The following is a 20,290-nucleotide window of genomic DNA, read 5'->3' as shown; positions in this document are numbered from 1 at the left end:
CACCGTCTGACTACCATTTCTTTCGGTCTCTGCAAAACTTTTGATGGTAAAAAAATTGGCCGACCGAAGCGCCGCTGAAAATCACTTGAAAAAAGTTTTTCAACGATAAACCACAGAAGTTCTACACCGATATAATTATGAAGGTACTCGAAAAATGGCAAAAGGTCATAGATAATAATGGTCAATATGTACACTCATGTCCAAAATGATTGTCGCATATCTATAACTGTCTTCTTGTAAAAATATAATTAGATAATGATTTTGCAGGGTACTTTTAATACTGATACTATGTGTACAGTCGGGAAATGTATATTTGTGGTAAATTTCATAAGAAAAGAATTATAAATACGAAAATTATAATGGGTAAAACAAAATGTTGCTAAATGGACAAGAAAGTTTATTTTCGTTTTCTTGTTCTTATTTACTGCTCATTTGACATGAAATTTTCCACATACATGTCTTTGCCGATTATACACATACTAACATTATAAGAAATACCAGGCGAATTCCTTATCAAATTATATTCCTACAACAACATATTTATAGACATGCAGCAATAATTTTGGACATGAGTGTCCAGAAATTTTTCTGCCAGCAATAAACTACTTTCTGGTGGAAATCCTAGGAAACCTTCAATAACACTCATGCTGGGTCAGTCGTATGGCCAAGGAATCAATGTGAAAGATATTCCCTTCCCTAACAAATTTAGTCCTTTTTCCTCTGGGTCTTGCATCTTTCCCGACAATTTGATAGATACCAAAACAAACATTGTTGGTTATACAATAACATTTTCAATGAGCAATGTTTCATCTCTTACTTTTTTGGAAAAGCAACATTTTTCTTTTACTTATGATACTGGAACAAGTCTGGATTGGAGTTTTCCCGGCTTCCTTTTTCACTTTCTCTAAGAAGATATTCTTTCTAATTGGGCCTGGGTGAATAAACATATGCACTCCCAATAACTTTCATCTTCATCCATTCCGCCAACGAAGACACCGCGCCAGTACACAAACACACACACACATGTTTCTTCTGCAACCGTTCTGAGGATTCTCATAGGACATTTGCAAATGAGTTTTATTATCCTTGTAGAGGAAGAAGCATGCCTTTTTCGTTGAGTTTAGCCCGTTAGTTGATTCCTAACGCATCTTTTGACAAGGTTTACGGGGTGATGACATGTACTTAAGAAAATTATCATACATGCATTATCTTTTGCAGTATGTTAACACATCCCTAGCAATAATATTATTTAACAGAAGTGAATTTCTCCTTAATCCCTCCCATTAATTAAAATACTGTACATACTAAATAGAGTATTTTCATATTGAATTTTAAGGAATTTACGCCCATACATAATGTATTTACTATATATTATTGAATACAATTACCGTTGCGAGAAGCAAATTTCTGTAATCTGTTTCTAACAGACATCTCTCAGTAACGGACAAAAATTCATGTCCCATTAGTGTCCGTTATTCAGAGATTTCACTGTACAAACTTTTCCCACAGTTTTGAATAAGAATATATTTTAATTCCATAGGCCATCCAAAATATGTAGAAGTGTACAATGTGTGAAATATCATTACCGAAGAAACGATGTAACCGTTTTCAGAAAACAGTGAGAAATCAGAAATGGGGTTCACCATTTGCTTGGAAGATTTCGTAAAATTTGGAGGCAGTTCTTGTACTTTGCACTCCTAGAAGAATATTCATCGCTTTAACCTAGTGAACTATATTAATTTAGTACGACTTCAGCGACTCCAGTTCGTCATTGGATTTTGACCTAGTAGCGTGAGCTGATCTAGAATTTCTTCTTTAAGATGTTATTTTCAGTTCGAAGAGGCGATATTCACCGTTTTAAGATACACTTCGTTTCTTCTATAGGCCTGAGGCATCCATTTAGTTTTGAACATCTTAAGTTAATGAAATCTAGCCACACAAAGTATGTTTAACGTCACGTTCACGTGAACACTGAAGTACTGCCTGAAGGTGATGTGGTTCTGTCTTAAAAATTCATTATGAAATATCTTCCTTGAAGTTCACTCCTCTGTTCTTGAAAAATCCCTTTAGTTCCAGATTCCATTGCTATCCTGCGTAGTTTGTACGCATCTGTTTGAAGTGAGAAAGAGAAAGAACTGTTTCTAAATTTATGTTGAATATATCTTCATGTGGAAACATGTTTCCTTGGAAATGTTTATATACATAAACTGCACTTTTTCGTGTACCTCTGTACTAGTAGGCCCTATGTTTCTCACGTAAAAATAAATATACGTACAATGAAAGCCGTTCCCAAGTAAAATTTGCATAATTGAATTAATTTGTAAACAATTGTAAAGGAAAACGCACATTTAAATGTTGGAAAAATTTAAGAAGTAGTACTTCGAAATTCAATAATTAAGTTTTTGTTATCATTGTTTACAGATAAGAAACACTTGATGAACATATGTTTATAAGTGGTGTTTTCTTGTATCAAAATAATTTCGAGAAAACTGTTATAAGTGTTCTGTAGTATTTTCTAAGTTGTAGAACGCTATGATCTCCAAATTCCTTTACTTTACTGCTATTTATTTGTATTTCGAATTTCACTGGATGACACATTTGATGAGTTTAAATTACCATTTTTTGGTGTTATGGTTGATTGTCAAATTTCGTAATACAAGTGTTAGTCAGAAGATCTGCAATATTTGTATACATAGATTGCTGGTATAAATACGCACCGTAAGGTCAGGAATGTTACAAAATTTAATTTTTGTTAGAAACACGGAATATTCGCATGGAATAAACCAATACTAACTGAATGTTTGGTATAGTTATACTGTGCGAACTTCATCTCAAGACATTATTTTTACTTCGTTTTTAGATAGTGAAATTCACTTACCATTCAATGATAGAAATCTCACTTTGACAGTCAATATGACCTTCGCAACAATCAGATCAGTTTTTAACATGACCTAGATTGGAACGTCTGTAAACAGCTTCCAGACACTCTTCCGGCGATCACTTGAATTTCGCGGGGGCGGGGTACAAGGTAAAGCAAGACTTACAAAAAAAAAAAAAGTAAACAAATACAAAAGGACGCCATGAAAACCATGCTCACAAATTAACGCTATTATTAACCTAATTGCAGAAGTGTTCTGAGAAATAATATTGAATTCTGTGAAACGTTGCATGAACTCCGCACAGCAATTCTTCGCATACACAAAAGAAGAATGGAAACGTGACTAAAGAGAAATTTCACGAACTATTGTCTATATAGCTTTTAAAAATTATTTAAATCATTAACGGCATTCACTGTGGAAATAAAGTCTCTTCATTTCGTCTGAATGTATAAGAGCATCAAAAATGAGTAATTAAATCATCCAATTTTCTGAGAAGTTCAAATGCACCATCTGTTTACCTAGCAAACAGACCTTTTACAATAAGCTGGTTACATAGTTAATATGTTTTATCATGCATTACATCCAACAAATGTTACTCGTATCGTGCAATGCAAGTGCTTGAATAAGACTATTTACTTTGAATCAGCAACGGTATGTATGGTAAAAGTAACAGTCTGTACTAGCATTTAAAACTTAATCCAATACACAGACATTACTGAAAAATATCAACTTTTTCGTCTCATGTTCTCCTCTTCGGAAAACTCAGCTCACATGGATTTCTAGTGGTTTCTTGCATAGGCCTACATCCAATCTCCGTGCTTGAGTTTGGGGCAATATATGAAGCACAATTCGGCAGCACCGGATGCTTTTGTCGAAGTCGTAGAGCTAACCTGATAATCTAGACATCGGATTTTTATGCACTTAAAATATATGAAATATGCATGCAACTGTGCTGTTAAATGTGTTAAAATATGTACTAACAATAAAATAAAAGAGCATTTTCAAACATGCAGCAAAGATGTGACAGAATTTTGTTGGTGAAATATAACATCGAAGGTGTGCTTTACTTTTCAGAGACTTCTCTTCAGAATTTATTTTTGTGACAGTTACAATTTATATACTCCTAACATGATCTCTAGCTTTTCTTCACAATTGTATTTTAATGTTGGTTTAAAGGGACAAGTTTTGCCGATAGATGCCACTACACTCTTCGTATCTCTCTCATGTATTCTTTTGCATTTCACGAAAATTCACGATTTCTCTTACAAATTTCAACCTAGAGACTTCAAATTTTTGGAGAAGGAACTTCATAATCTATTGAAGGTAACAATCCGTGCCGATTTTTTATTTAAAATTTTCTTAATTGTTTAAATGGCTTGATTGTTGAAATGGATATCCAAATCTTTAACAATATAACTGTTTCAACAATGAAGAAAATTCTAAATAAAAAATCTGCACGGATTGTTGTCTTCGATAGGTTATGAAGTTTCTTCTCGAAAAATTTGAAGTCTCTAGGTTGAAATTCTTAAGAGAAATCGTGAATTTTCGTGAAAGGTAAAAAATACATGAGAGAGAGATACGAAGACTATAGTGACATCTACCGGCAAAACTTGTCCCTTTACACCAACCTTAAAGTATTAACTTTACACGAAATAATAGGAGTCTTACTTTTCTACACGTTTCCACTGTACAAAAAAGAAAAAGAAAAAAAAAGAAAATTTTAGTTTTTAAGAATTTAACCCTCTCTATAATTAGCCATGCTTCTTTTCATTTTTTGGTATCTGACATTTGTAACCACAAAATGACTTGTTAACATCAGTAGATGTTACTGGACAATATTTATACAGAGGAGCAAGTTTAGTATCTATATGTTTTTGGCAAGTTGAAATTTAATTCTTGAAGGTATTTTCCCATGGCTTCAACTGTTTTGTGATCGGAGTTTCTGGCAATAACATCCGTCAATTTTTTTCCATAGAGCTCCTAAATTTCTACTGAACTTCAACTAAAACTAAGCATTCACTGAATAGCATTCCTCATGTCTCTTGTTTCTGAATTGATGTGGAGATGATATTACGATGTTTATCATCATCAGATTTCTCTTAATGCCTTGGCAGTTGTATGCGTATTTGCTTTACTGATCGGTCGCTAGCATTATTGGCCCTCCATAAACTAAGCATTCCTCCAACCTTTAATGTAAAAACCCGTTCTGTTGCATAGACATTAAATGTATTGAAAGCATAAAGTAAAACTGTATTTATTCCATGCTATAAGCATACATCTGAAATAAAAACTTATAGAATATGCTGAATATGCCCCTAAGCACAAATGTATGCTCTAACCTTTGAAATGCGCATTTATATACACTATAAAACTTCAAATTCGAGCTTTATTACTGTCGTTAGAAACTCCTACCAAGTTAAAGAGAGATGCATATAAGCAAGCAAAACATAAATTTGCATAATAATCCAATGTTTACTGATAACTTCAGGGTGCTAGTCGTTGGATTTGCCTCTATGGCCTGGCGTATAATCCGGAATCCATAGTTTTTGGATTCCTAATCTTGGCTGATCGGATAGGTTCTTGCAACCCAAGCGAAATTTTTTTGAACCATCAGGTTGCTGTATGGTAATGGTCCAGTTCCAACTCTTAAAGCTACAAAGGCCACAAGGAATAATTGTTAATTACTCCAAAAGAAAGAATACCGATAAGGTATCAGATCAAATCTTTAGGGCTAGATCAATAATTTGATTGTTAAACATGTATAGTTGTTAAGAAAATGTACAAATCTTAGTCGTCACGAAGTTTTTTTTTTGGGGGGGGTAGGGGAATTCTGATCCGGTGCCCCATCCGTATGGATTCGCCCTTGGTGACAGGAACTCAACCAGCACCTCTCACACAGCCTGTGCCAACAAACACAGTCCACTGCGAGTTACATGACATAGAGATGTTGGTTCGGGTTCGGGTTATACGGGCGAAACCGCTTATAAGGGAACATAACGCTTTAAGGCGACACCAATGGTACCACAAACATGCAGCATAAATCACTGATGACTGGAAAACGTGTGATATAGTGGGATGAATTACTGTTCACCTTATTTCGAAATTTCCAGACCTGAACATAGTTGAACACCTGTGTTCCGTTTTGAAGACACGAAACCGGCCAAAATTCCGTGTCCATCGTCTCTCACGAACTGAGTGATGCCATGCACGCGGAATGTTGTTATTATCATTCACGATCTATTTGATCCTTTCCACATCGCATCAGAAGTGTTCGAAGGGCGAAAGGCGATCCAGAGTGATATTAATGTCGTATGTTGTACTGTTCTTTAGGTATTTACATTAAATTGATAAGTATCTGTGTATCTCCAAATATTTCAAACCTTGGCCTGAAGTCCAACTTCATTATAAGAGCCCAGTACTGTGTACAAATGCGAATTAGAATATTGAACTTCAAAAGAAAGATTAATGAGTATTTTCTATTATGCATAATATGAATGAGTTTTCGTGCGTTTCTTAAACAAGATATGAGTGCGTTGTTTTGGAAATAATTTATATAAATGTTTTGTTAAGGAATTCTTACTGAATAGTTGTAGTTTTTATTGCCTTTTGAACACTCCTTCCTTAAAGTTTGAGCTAAAAATGGCCCTGAGATTTTTTCCGCTTTTGTTTAAACTGTTGCATAGAAGAAGAAGGGAATGTCACAAATCACAAGCCTATAATGAGCTCGTTTTCTTCTGTTATCTTGTTTTTCCTGTTGGTGACGCAGCATAATATGACTAGGTAGTTTAGAACGCCTTTGGGACTTTTTTATATTTTTTTTATCATGACTAATTCTCTCCATGAGACTACAGACGTGAGTAACTGCATGACAAAAGAAAAAATACTTTTTTTCTTTAGAAAAAGAAAAAAGGAAGTAAACAAAGGCACAGTTGAATTGTAATGATATTTATAGCAATAAGATGAAATTTGATAACCCTTTTCAAAGTGGAAATTTTTCTGTAGAATGCTGTAATCAGTACTATACTCTTCTGTATTCGATAGTATCTATTATTTGTGGGGTAAGGTTCGATCAGATCTATGTTGAGCGATCATACAGATGTTTTAATGTGTTTCCTTGTAGCCATGCCAAGTGAAAAATCGGAATAAAGATGAACGTTTGGTTTTATTGTATTTGATTTGATTTTTAGTTTAGCGCCCCGTTCATCAGCGAGGCTATATGAGACTGGAATCCGAACCACATAAACTCCCGCCGATAATCGAACCCGGATCTCCTACGTCAAAGGTGCGTACGCTAACCGCTTAGCCGCGAGGGATCTCCATAAAGATGAAGGTGTGTTCGCTTTCAATCTACCTAGTTGAATCATTTAAGATTAATTTTGGAACATAGCAAAATGCACCTCGTTGTATAAACTCATAAAAGTAATGGGACACTTATCCTAGTGTTTACGAAAATTCTGCTTCTAAGAAGTAAAGGAGGCTATTTTTATAATTTTTTAATTTTGTACATATCAGGGCTCATAGCGAGTCACTTTTTTGTTTAACTAGAAGTTACTTTTTTTCAAGTTGGTCACTAAAAGTTACTTTTTTTTTTTAAGTTTGTCACTATAGTTACTTTTTGGGGGGTAAAGTAATTTTTTCGTGTGATTTATGTTTTGCATTGGCAGTTTTCTAAGAAAAATATTATAAAAATAAATGGAAAAGGCAGAAACTTGTTACTTATTCTTCTTCTGAAAACTTCAATACTTGCTGTCATATGCAGCTGTGTTGCCACATGTGAACCAAGTCAGATTTATTCTCACTTTAGCCTTTATTTCTAAAGCACAATGGGTGCTTGGTGGATGCTTAAGTTCTCAAGCTGGGTTTGCCATCGATGAGTAGTATTTTTTCAAGGGTTGACCATCCAGGTGAGAAGATTTCCCTAATTGCCAGTAAGTTAGGACTCCCTAAACATAGATTTATGAAACATGTGAGTTCAAAGTGGCTTACACTTGAAAAATTATGTGAAAGGGTTCTTAAACTCTCAGTACTCTGCAGGAGTATTTCCTCAAGTTTCTTCCTCTAAACAAATCAAACATAAAATATAAGTCTATAAAATTTTGAAAGACCCATCAACGAAAGCGCAGTTAAATTTTGTCATCTCAAGTGCAAAACTTTTTAAAGATATCACGGAACTGCTTCAGAAAGAGGATCTCCTTAAACTTCAAACTGTTACCAAGGTTTTGTTGTTGCGATTTATGAAGTAAGAAGTTGTTATATCTTTCACTGAACTTAAACAAGGTGCTGTAAGTGAGGAAATTTTGTTACCTGTTGAAGTGGTGTGAAGAAGAAACAAGGTTAGCATTTGGTTTGGAGAGAAAAAAAAAAAGTAAAATTCAATTTATGACCAAGTTTGGCATCAAGGTTTTAAAGTTACTTTTTGATGAGATTTTGGTCACTTTTTCATGTGCTTTTGGTCACTTTTCAACTATTTTGAAGAGACAAGACCACTATGAGCCCTGACATATTCATAAGGTTGCACAGTGTGAGAAAACTTAATTCGTTTGCATCGTATTATTGAATGTGCTTAGTACTTGCGTAAAGTAGGGTTTTGATCATTTCACTTTGGATGAAATACTACCCTAAGAGGGGAAAGGATAGTTCAGATTTACCGTTCAGATCTTTTTCATAAAACTTATTTTTCCCATGAGAAGATCGGTTATCTCACGTAGTTATAGAATAAGCAATAACAGCTACCTTCCCCCAATAATTTGGTCAATAATGTTAATAGTGTCAATGTCAATAATTTGGTGTTACCGTTCTAAATACGTACGGTTATCATATATGAGGGTCATGCCGAAAGTTTTAGATACTAAAGTTGAAAATAATGTTGCCGTAGTGAAATGTTTCGGGTTTTAAAGCGTATACCCTCTAGTGGTGAAAGGTATAACTACAAGACTACAGGTTTGCTTGTTTAAAAATTAAAGGGCTAGAAGTTAGTTCGACCCTGGGTTTGAAGAGTTCGAAGAGGGTTAGTTCGACCCTGTCAGTCGGCAATAAGGAACTCGAGCGATGTAATTTTCGTGCAACAATCATTTATGATTTTAAGTGCGATTTAACGCAAGAGCAGTGCCATAATTGTTTAGAAAAGTGTTTCGACTTTCGAGGACTGTCTCTTCACGCGCAACCATTTTTAGTTGATTTGCGAAATTTAAACGCGGTCGACAAAGCCTAACAGATTAGCCTCGCTCTGGGCATCCTGGCAGCACAGTTACGGATGAAAAGTCACAGCAGTAAAAAATCTTATGATAGAGGATCGCCATATCACATACGAGAAAATTCACTCAATTTTGAAGATTGGATCAAGTGCAACCCAGTCCATAACAAGAGATCATCTCAGCCGTTGCAGTCGCTAGACCCCATATGTGCTTGCGCATGAGCGAAAAGATGACTGCGTGCAGAGATGCCGCTATATCCTTAAAAGATTTTCGCAGGGCCAAAGTAAAAATGTTTATACTGTCGTCACAGTTGACGAAACATCGATTTACAACTATGACCCCTTGACATGGTTTTCAAAATGAAATTCTGCCTTCGAAAGCTAAAAGTACGATGCCATCTTTTCTTTCTCTGAGACCAGCCTGTAGCAACTATACAGTTAAGATTATCGACGTACGGTAACGGTAGAGTAGTACGTTACTTATTGGCCTTCCGAGTGTCTTTGAAGCTTGGAGATCTGCGTATTGAAAGTCTCCATTGTCTCACTTTCTTTATCACGACAATGGCAGCGAAAACTTTGGAGTTTCTAGAGGAGATTCCACAGGAAAATGGAGTTTGTATTCTACCGCACCCGGTTTATTCTCCAGATTTAGCCCCGTGTGATATCTTCCCAAATCTCAAGAAAAAGCTTCGAGGACGTCGCTTTCAAACAAATAAAGAGCTATCGCAGCGTATAACAATAAAATTTCTGATATTCCGTAATAATAATAGAAATAATAATAATAATATTTGACTCGCAGTTTTTAAGAATGCAAAAGTAAGTAAGTATTAAGTATTGTTTTTGGGGAATATTTTGAGAAATTGTAAAAAGTTTTATATTAAAAAAATCCAAAAATCTACTGTTTTCTATACAGGGTGGCCAAAAGTAGGTATACACCCCTGCATTCTAGAGCTTATAGGTTTATTTGCTTCGGCTCTTCTGAGCTTAAGATATAAGTAAAAGACATTAAGAACAAATAATAAAGAAACTAAGTCTACGTGATAGATAACAATAAAAAATGATTTTAAAAAAAGCAATGAGTTGATCAGTATGGGACTGTATACCTACTTTTGGGCCATCCTGTATTATCACTAATCGTTTTCGCCATCGTAAAGGACACCGTACAAAAAGGATTGCATTTCCTGGTCTGTCTGATTTGGGTGATTTTTGGATATGTTGTAACTGAGGACCCCCTGGTCAATTGTTTATATGGGCAACTCCCTATGACCAACCCTGTGACCTCCAGAGGTCACCAAAAGTCACACCGTTACATGGACTATTCTCATTTGCCGTAGCCCAGTATAACACACTACTCTTTTTTTTTTAAATACCAAGTTTTAATCAGTTCTACCAACATACGTTGTATGATCTTTGGTGACCTCTGAGGGCACGGATTGTTCAGAGGGAGTTGACCCCATATAAACAATTGACCGAGGGGTCCTCAGCTACAACATATCCAAAAATCACCCAAATCGGACAGACGAGGAAATGCGAGTCGGACAGACGAGCGACAACCAAATACGCACGAGTCCACGCATTCTGCGCGTTTTTAATGCTTTTGCGTTTGCAGCGCATTGTGATTAGCCATCCACATTTAAATACATGGTCAGCGTGTTCCAAGCATACGCATGAATCATAAAAACACGTTGCGAACGCATTGATTAGCCGTGCACTACTATGCTTGGAGCATTTTTATATATATATATATATATATATATATATATATATAATTTTAGTGAATAACTTGAATAATGAAAAATATTTAAAACAAGTGGAAAGTAAGCCAGATAATATATACAATGGGTTATTATATGAACTAGGTCTAGTATTTTTTTTCCAAGACCGTTCGTATAGTATATACATTTGGATACCCATCAATGATGTAATAAACTGCGCACCCAAATTACTGGTCTATAAGAAAAGATTTAAAAACTGCTTTTCTTGTATGTAGTAGCATCTTGTAGATACTACCTGGCTTACTGTCTAAATTTTTTATATTCTTCATTGTCTTTGTTATTCACAAAAATTCAAAAAAGTGAGATGAGCTTAACGAACAGTCTTAAGAAGTCAATCAAACTTTAGGAGAGAATTTTTTTTCTGATATTGTTTTTTCATAGTTGGATATTTAGAAAAAGCGAGAAAGGTGTAAAATCCTCTCTATTTCGGGCTGTACTCAAAAACAATTCCTAATATAGACTTGAAACTGCGTGGAAGACAACTTAAATTATTATTAGTAGTAGTACTGACCATCGTGTGTTCCTTTGTTGAATGGAAGTTGGATTTCCTGTGAAGAAACCAGTGGCGATGTAACGGGAAACAAAGACAGGGTCAGTGCACGGTATAAACAGCTTGTTTTTTTATATATTTTTTACATGTTTATTTTCCTTTCAAGTTCTTTTACTTTCGTTTCATCTGTGTTGCAGAGCGTTCACAATTATTGCCTTTATGCAAATAAGTGTTTGGTTCTGCATGAATCATACGGACCGGGTCAGTAGCATCAAGTTGGCATTTTTCTTTCCTTACTTAACGAATACCCTTTTAACATGAAAGTAAATGTGTATTGTACTTTAATAAACAGATTTGCTGAATATTTAGAATAGTAGTTTCCAGTTAATTACATACTGCGGCCTAGAATAAAGTGAGAACCATGTTCGGAGGCCATTTTCCATTATCACTTATAATTTCTCCCCTGATCCGATGATTCGTTGAATTTGTAATCCATACATCCTCAAAATTTTTGTTCTATATTATATCTTCTTTCATGTGTCTAGGCCAATAGGGATGGAGCTATGACATTTGAAAGTAACTATTTGAAATAATCTTTTTTTTTTTCTAAAAATCAGTCCGGTGTAATGGCCTTGCCGTACAGAATGTGCTTCGTAACCAAAAGGTTAAAGAAGTCATTTTCACAGTTACAAGTCAAATTTCGATCCAAGTATATTATCCAGCTCTTAGCATAAAGCTTAAAAAAAAATACACTTTTATTCGCATACCAGATGAAAGATGCTCACAAGCCGTCATTTGGCCATTGGTTATTTAGAAGAATATAAAAAAAGAAGTAGAATGTGATTAAGATAATTTTATAGATAAAACTTTAAGGGCCCTTAAATTAGTGTCCTGGGATCTTCGCTTGTTTCCTTGATATAAATTACTATCCATCACATTACATTTTCATCCACAAATATTTCTCTCTTTGAGGACAACTGTTTAAGAAATATCTCTATTGAAAAATGTTATCCATCTACAACAGGATAAATTTGAGATTTTGGTGTACTGCTTGAAAATTGATCCTTAGTTTCCTTTAATGCTATTTCTAACGATTTAAGAATATGCTTTCTTTTTCTTCTCATTAACATAACCCTTATCACAAATGTCAACCATCAGAAAGACAGAAACAACTTATGACATAACTTTCGTTGATCATATAACAGATATTTTTCTATAACAAAATCCTTGGAATGTTGGTCATTCTGTACAGATTTTCAGAAATTCAAGATCACTAAATACACATGTTCACACACAGACACACAAACATATATATATACAGGCTGGTAGGTAACTCCACCGAAAAACTTTGGGAGGCTATTCCTTATATGAAATGAAAGAAAAAGTTCTAATAAACATGGGCCGAAAACCATCTCCTTTCAGAGTTATGATCCATTAAAAATTCGAAAAATCACTTTTCAAAACTCCCTAACTTAGAAACTATAGGACCTATCCCAAGCGGTTTAAGGAATTACACAGGAGCTAGTATGTGCTCTATCTAAATATCCATGTGTTACTATCCTTCGTTATCGGTGAAAAGAACAGTAAAAAGGAAGTTGAAGTATAGGGATACTCATTTAAGTACTAGTGGTGCGTTCGTTTCGCTGGTACCGGTGAATTCTAAAACATGGATATTTAGATAGAGCGGATACCAGTTTCTGTGTAATTCCTTACACCACTTGGAATAGGCCCTATAGTTTCTAAGCCAAGGCGTTTTGAAACGTGATATTTCGAATTTTCGGTAGTTCATAACTCTGAAAGGAGACGTTTTTCGACCCATGTTTATTAGAACTTTTTTCTTTCATCTCGTATAAGGAACCGCCTCCCAAACTTTTTTCGGTGGAGTTACCTACCACCCTGTATATATATATATATATATATATATATATATATATATATACAGATGATCAGAAAAATGGAAACACTTGTAGTTGGCAACATGTCAGATGTATGGGTTGGCAGTGGTGTCGTGGGGCCCGCAGCGCCGGACCGCTGGTGGTAGTGTGTTAGGTCGGTCTTCATACTACGTCAGGCGCAGTGGAACAGCAGTGTCCAGTGGCTGCAGCAGACGGAGGTAGTGTAAAATGGGAGACACCTCAGATTTTCAAAGAGGGCAAATTGTTGGTGCGCGGTTATGTGGAGTGAGTGTGACGGCAGTGGCTACTGTATTAGGTGTGTCGCGTGGGACAGTGTCGAAGGTGATGACGGCCTACACAACACACGGGAAAACCACATCGGGGAAGCGGAACAGTGGGCGGAAGAAAATCATGAGTGACAGGTCACGCCGGGTATTAAAGCGCATTGTCACGCAGAACCGTCGTGCCACTGCGGAGCAAGTGACGGAGGAACTCAATCAGCACCTCCCCCACCCTGTTTCGACAATCACAGTCCGCCGCGAATTACATGACATGAACTTACGGGTCGTGTTGCACGGGCCAAACCGCTTATCAGGGACCACAACGCTTTCGCACGCCGCAAATGGTGCCGCGACCATGCAACTTGGACCATTGAAGACTGGAAACGTGTGATATGGTCGGATGAGTCATCCTTCACCCTATTCCCAACCACGGGCCGTGTTTACGTGTGGAGAACGCCCAAAGAAGCTTATGATCTGCAGTGTCTCCGCCCAACTGTGAAACATGGCCGCGGCTCTGTGATGCTGTGGGCCGCCATATCATGGTTTTCATTGGGTCCTGTGGTCACACTTAGCGGACGAATCACTGCCAACGATTATGTCGCAATTTTAGGAGATCACTTGCATTCTATAGTCCGGATGTTGTTCCCGGACAATGACGCCATCTTCCAGGATGATAATGCACCCATTCACACAGCTGGCGTTGTTGCAGCGTGGTTTGAGGAACATCGGGATGAAGTTCAACACCTCCCCTGGCCCAATCCCCAGATCTCAACATAATTGAACTTCTATGGTCCGTTTTGGAAACACGACTCCGGTGACGATTTCCACCTCCATCCTCTCTCACAGAACTGGCTGATGCCCTGCACGAGGAATGGTGTAAAATTCCACTTGCTACCATTCACGACCTCTATCCCTCCATCCCACGTCGCATCAAGGCAGTTCTGAAGGCGAAAGGTGGCCCAACACCATATTAATCTGGTAAGTTGCAATTTCGTTCAGGTGTTTCCATTTTTCTGACCACCATCTGTATATATATATATATATATATATATATATATATATATATATATATATATATATATATATATATATATATATATATATATATATATGTTACTCGACATTTCTGCTGGAGATTTGGAACATAGCGGTATCCAGAAGCATGCAACATACCGACTAAATTCGAAATTTTTTCATTGTTATTACTAGGCGTAGCTTAAGCTCATGTGATTCGGATTCCACGTTAATCTGTAGGTCCCGTCTCATATAGCCTCGCTGCTGCAAAGGACGTTAAACGCAAAATCAATTCAATTCAAATTCATCAGCTAACTTCCTAAATAAAGAAATCAGACTTTCAGTCTGTGTAGTGGGAAAGGTGACCAATGAGAAATGAAAAGCGATACCTTGTGGACTGATAGGTAACAATACCGTTCATTCAAAATAATATATCTCGTGAGTCTTCAATACATGCCTTGAAGCTGTTTTAGAACTTGATGAAGCAGTCGTGGTACTCCAGTTTCGAAATTGCCTCCAAAATCACGGTCGAAACCTTTTCGATGTTGGGAGTGATGTCAAAACCCTTTGTTTCAACGCCAGTTTGTTTCGGAAATAGGCCTAACAGAAGTTGCATGGAAACAAATTTAGACAGTATGAAGTGAACGAGCTCCACGAGCCTCTATTTATTTATTTTTTGTTTACCACAAACTGGCGTACGATCCCACTCTTGTGCATGGGTTTGGTGCCGATATTCAGACCGAATTCTACGAATCCAATAGACATTGCGAAATACCCATGTAATACTCGGGGTTCATAGTCCTCGGGCGTGAATTCCTTGTGGATAATTTCGTTGCATTCAAAGAAAACAGTAAGCAGAGCTTTGATTCGGCTCTTCTGCATTCGTTTTGGAGAGCTTTGACCCTACTATTCTGAACTCTGGCATTTTGTGAGTAGTTCGTACTTAAAGCACCATGCTCCATCCCTATTGCAATGCTTAAAATGAATCCTGGATCCCCATCAGTTGCTTCTCTCATGTCGCTGTAGTGGTCCACTCTAGAATTTTTTGTTCGTCATTAAGTGTGTATGGCACAAACCAATTTCCTTAAACTCAAAATATTGTTATGATGCATTTATTTATATCCTTGACAGAAAGCACTTTGGCACAAAATGATAGTGGCACAAAATGATAGAAAAAACACTAGGAAAACTGGTCTGAAGCCAATAAATAGCATTTCCAGAGTACTTACTGTATTTTCAAGTTTTGATCCCATCGTTCGTTTATATACAGCACTTCAACGCCTGCCGTTACTTCGCTATTGTGAAATGTGAAACCAAGTCTCTTACAACAAATACATATAGTCCTTGCAGCAAAAATCATAAAAGTGCCACTTCGTCGTCAAGTACACATGTTTTTAGTGCGCATGGTCTCGGGTTTGATTCCCTTAGATATAAACCCAAGTGTTCTTAATTCTAATGGTAGTTCTCGTCCTGTATAGTTTTAGTGCTGACAAAGAAGCATTAAACTCCAGTGAATCAATCAAAAACCAGAAAATTTACTGAGAAATCAATACGCTCGTGTGCTATGTATCTGATGAATTACTGCATTTGTTTTGTAGAGTGGTTGCTGTTTGTTTACGTTATATTGGGATGGAAAACAAATGGTTTCCTACTTTATAGGTTGCCAGAATATAATAGTAGAAGAAGTCAGTAGACATAGCTCATTTCTCGTTTTGTTTTATTATTTATTTATTTATTTATTTATTTTACTGTATACGGTTTTTGAAGTACTGTGATTTGAAGACGAAGGTGGAAACGCCAGAAAAATTGTCATACAAAGCAATTCAGCTTGATACTAGTCAAACAATATGTAAAATATTGAAATTCTACAAAGAAAAACCTTATACTTATTAATATCGATTTAAAAAAAAAAATTCTTTAATATTTAAATTTGTTTTCAAATAGGACAGTTCAGTTAGCAGCCACTTGCATGGTTGATATTTGAATCCATATGTTACCTATTTAACACAAAATAACTCCAAATATGTACACGACTGCTCTTACACGAATTTGATTAGGTTTAGCTAATCCTGGATCTGCTTATCCAGGAAATATCACGAAGAAGGGCTCACTTCAAGTGCGTAGGTCCTAGTTCGATTCCACATCGCATAAAGTGAACTTGATGGAGGACAAACACCGTGTGTGTGAGGGGGGAGGGTTCTGTTTCTTCTCACTTTCTTCATTCACCATTTCATTCATTATCATTATTGTCTTTTTTAGTCTCGGTGTATAAACGACGGATGTTCAACTGCAAATTTCATTTCAAATCAGACGTGTAGTGTACACAAAAAAGATTTATACGAGGATTGATTTACTGCTACTTCTACTTCTCGGTTTGTTTCGAGTAACTGATGCCTCTTTAATATCAACAGACCGATACGCGTATAAGCTTCTCTTATGCGAACATTTCTTCTTTCACAATCTTAAATAAATCAAATTTCTGTGGAAATTTTTCTGTTGTGTAAGTGTGCCGTAAGGAATTAATATAGCTGTGAACTTCGCTCTGTATCCAAGAGATAATGTTAGAAAATCAAATTACGAACCCAGGAATCGCAATTTATATTTATTTGTTAAACTTTTAGCTAATAAATAAATAAAATGTACAAACGTAGATGATTAGATAATGTATCTTTCGAGGAATGGATTGGTGCTATTGTCAGTTAAATGCGAACTATAATCGGAAAAGAACTTTTATTTTTTTATTATCATTTTTTTGAAGCACTGTACTTGCGCAGTTAACTTTGTGACTACGTCAGTGATTTTTCTTATTCCTAGTGGAAGTTCCCCGCAAGAAACAATGTCAAAGCAAAAGATATATCTTTCGACTACATGCCTAATATAGATTCCAGGAATAAATGTTTTAATTTTTGAAGGACAAAAATATTTGTTTTATTTCCTTGTGCTCAAGATTATCAATATAAATAGGTGAAATAACGTATCTGTAATTTATTTTATGCTCACCTTTAACCAAATAGCTTATGCACCTTTGGTACTCGTAGTTTTGTCTTCGATTCCAGATGGGTTTACAATTTGTCAGTTAAGTATAAAGCAGTTTGAAAGCTGCTTTAAGTATATTGCAGCTGGCGAAAGTTGTCTGTGGTGCCTGCTAACCAGTCTTTGGAGCGAATGAATTTAACAGTCAAAAGCATTGAATGCCTGCCAGGTAGAAGTTTCATATTCTCAATTCTTAATTATTCCCCTCCATATATCACAGCACAATCACATACTCTATTTCAGCGTTTCCGAAATTGGTTCAGGGACCATGAGAGTTTATTTTTTATAATCCAGTGGGATAGATTAGACATGATCTCTTTTGTATTTCCTTCAATATGATGATATTGTTAGTTTTCTCTTTGACCATAATACTAAATAAACTGCCCGAGGGTAAGTATATATATGTAAAATATTTGAACACCTTCCTCCTCTTGACACGAATGGGGAATGAATTAAACTGCTGTGACCGAAATAATGTCCGCTGTCACGTCATTTCGGTCGTACTTTAATTTTTATTTAAAGAATGTATTAGGACTTCATAATTTATTTTTCCTATTTTTTGCACACGTAGTTTTGGATAGATTTTAAAATCTTCCGGTTTTCATTATCGTAATAGTATGCATATCATCAGAAGGTTTCAAAATTCAATTGCGGATTGACATTTTTACCACTTGTGACCGGAACGAACACAGTGTAACCGAAATCACCATGGTATGACCAAAAGGATATTTTGAACTTCGGAATAATAAATATAAAGATTTAGGATTTTATTCGAAAATTTCTTCAGACTGAAACAAAAGCAGTACATTAAGAGATATGTAACGTGAATAATATATAGTCTCTGTATTGACGTTTAATATACTTTCAAAACTATTTGTTATTTTAGTAAAAGCATACACTTACGTACAACATGCACATCCAGTTCAGAAACGTTTTTGAGCACTTTTCTTGATAACAAAGGTTTCTTTTGTATTTTACGTAGTGGACACAAAAATCAAAAACAATTGGTGAACATTTTCAATAGACGGGATAAAGAGTATACAGCTTCATCCAGGAGACTTTTTATTTCATAAACTTGAATCTGGAACTTGTAGAATTTCAACTGCACTTGACTCTTCAGATAGATGAACAAAGTCATTGACATTACAAATATAATTTTCTGCAACACAAAACTGTTTGCAGTACGTTTTACTGTAATTCCAACTCCATTAACAGCTCTTTCTCCATGTCCTACCTCAGAATAGTTCTGTCATTTGTTAATTTTGTGAAATATTTTCGGTATGATATTTTTACATTGAAGCAGCATTATTTTTATTGTGATATTGTAAAGGACTGGAGCTAGTAAGATCAGTTCCAGTAGCTTCCGAGAGGTTACTTTCTATTATCAAAATAGGCTTCAAGTGACCCCACACGCCATGAATTTGATGATCCAATATATCAGAAACTGTGCAGAATGGCTTCGAAGAAACTATGTTCTTCTCTGATACGTAATATAGTATTATAGTGTGCAGTGAAAGTTATTTTTAGATGCTTCGTAATGTGTTGTTTGAATTCCCTATGAATATTTGTTAACATAATTTCCTGCAAATTCTAATGCGAAACAAGTTCGTTTTTCTTCAGATTTATTTTCGGACTTTGAACTGTCTGGCTTGATTAATCATTTGGAAAATGTGCTCTTTAGCATCAAGATAAATTTCGGATATTTGTTCACTACCTTTGTTATCTTCTTTGTTCTCCCTTTAATTTCTTTATTTTCCATAACGTATTTCCATCTCGAATGTTTGTTTATTTTTTTTATTTTTTTGTCAGCTTCATGTTGATACTTGACTTATTTGTAATGACATTGAGAAGATTTACTGAACATACACAGTTCATTTGCGGCCAAAGAAACAATTTTATTAGTTACCTCATTTAGATTGGCTTCCGTAATGTATCTAGTACAAACTCGAGGATGACAATGGTCTTACATGTGATTAATTTACAAAAAGATTCCATGTTTCCGCTGAACAGTCAGACTGTACCTTTTATGGGATAGGAAAGACATACAAGTGAAGCAAATGGGTACCCCACACATTGGCGGCAGCCAACAAGGAACAACTAGTGATTGTCTGTTTGTCCTTGCTCACTGGTGAAGATACATGGGTCCTCTTTGTCACTCACAAGCGTACCAAACTTGGTTGTCGCCACGTGACACTGTTTCTCACACCTCAAGACCATCTATGCTGTCTGTATGGTGGAATTGTCGGCAAGTAGTGCATTACGAGCTGCTTCCATCTTGTCAGACCATCATTGCTGACCTCTAATGAATCTTAAAGGTGCCCGTTTCGCCACCGTAAAAAAGATCATAACCAACGCAGCGGCTGAACTTTGGAAGATCTCAAAAGAGGACTTTTTCCAGCGATGCCAAGAGTGATAAAGCAAGTGAAAGAGTGAGTGTGTGTGTGTGTGTGTGTGTGTGTGTGTGTGTGTGTGTGTGTGTGTACCGAAGGTGTCTACTTTCAAAGTGATTAAAACACCGTGTCCGTGGGTTTTCTCGGAGTCCCTCCGTTTCCTCCCACTTGATTCATTCCACCATCTCCTTTCACCTAGCCGGCATATACGTGGGACGTAAAACTGAAAGATTTGATATTTTTTGAATGCGATTAAGTGAATGTGTACTTCTATTATGGTAATAGTTACAAAAAATTTCTGTAACTTTTTGACTGTTCCTCGTATTTTACAGGTTGTTAA

The 20,290-nt window shown here is 36.0% G+C and overlaps 1 protein-coding gene across 2 annotated transcripts in view; it reads left to right on the top strand.

Moving 5' to 3' along the window:
- LOC145666828 (lateral signaling target protein 2 homolog) overlaps positions 1-20,290 on the top strand; it is a 234,879-nt gene that overhangs the window by 152,216 nt on the left and 62,373 nt on the right. The window lies entirely within an intron of this gene.

Source organism: Thermobia domestica, chromosome 12, assembly GCF_964235325.1.
Source record: "Thermobia domestica chromosome 12, izTheDome1.hap1.1, whole genome shotgun sequence".
Lineage (NCBI taxonomy): Eukaryota > Metazoa > Arthropoda > Insecta > Zygentoma > Lepismatidae > Thermobia > Thermobia domestica.
The sequence above is the reverse complement of the archived record's forward strand: the minus strand, read 5'-3'. Positions and strand labels throughout refer to the sequence as shown.